Source organism: Penaeus monodon, chromosome 15 (genome assembly GCF_015228065.2).
Source record: "Penaeus monodon isolate SGIC_2016 chromosome 15, NSTDA_Pmon_1, whole genome shotgun sequence".
NCBI classification, from domain to species: Eukaryota; Metazoa; Arthropoda; class Malacostraca; order Decapoda; family Penaeidae; genus Penaeus; species Penaeus monodon.
This window is the reverse complement of record NC_051400.1, coordinates 19,826,508-19,827,050: the sequence shown is the minus strand read 5'-3', so window position 1 is coordinate 19,827,050 and position 543 is coordinate 19,826,508.

Sequence of the window (543 nt, the reverse complement as noted above, 5' to 3'; positions counted from 1 at the left end):
CTGTCATCGGGAACCCTTACTTTCTGTTTATGAAAAGGATGAGCATTTATTGCATTATCAGATTTCTTTTCTGTTTTACCTTCTCTGATGCAAAACATCCAACTAAACAATGTTTTCAAGAATTATTCCGATGATCAGTAACTTCCTATTTATGTTTACACTGATTTACTTTTGCATGAAATTATAATTTTTTGCGTGATGCTTCCGAAAGAAATGTATATAACAATAAGACAAATGTGAGACTTCATAAACACAATATTAGCAATATGGGAAATAATAATGTATATATAAAAAAAAAACTTTTTTTTTTTTTGCCTGAAGACGACTGCTAGTTCTATTATCATTTTGGTACAAATTCCAACATGTTGGGCTTTGGCTGATGACATCATTAATCATCACAGATGCTGATTGGCTGGTGAATGCATGCTAATTGGCTGGTGAGTGCACTGCCAGGCATAGGGAGAATCAGGGAAAAACTATCGAACACCTCATTCCACACAGTACACTCAAGTATCAACAATGGCCGCTCGACTTGTCCAGAGA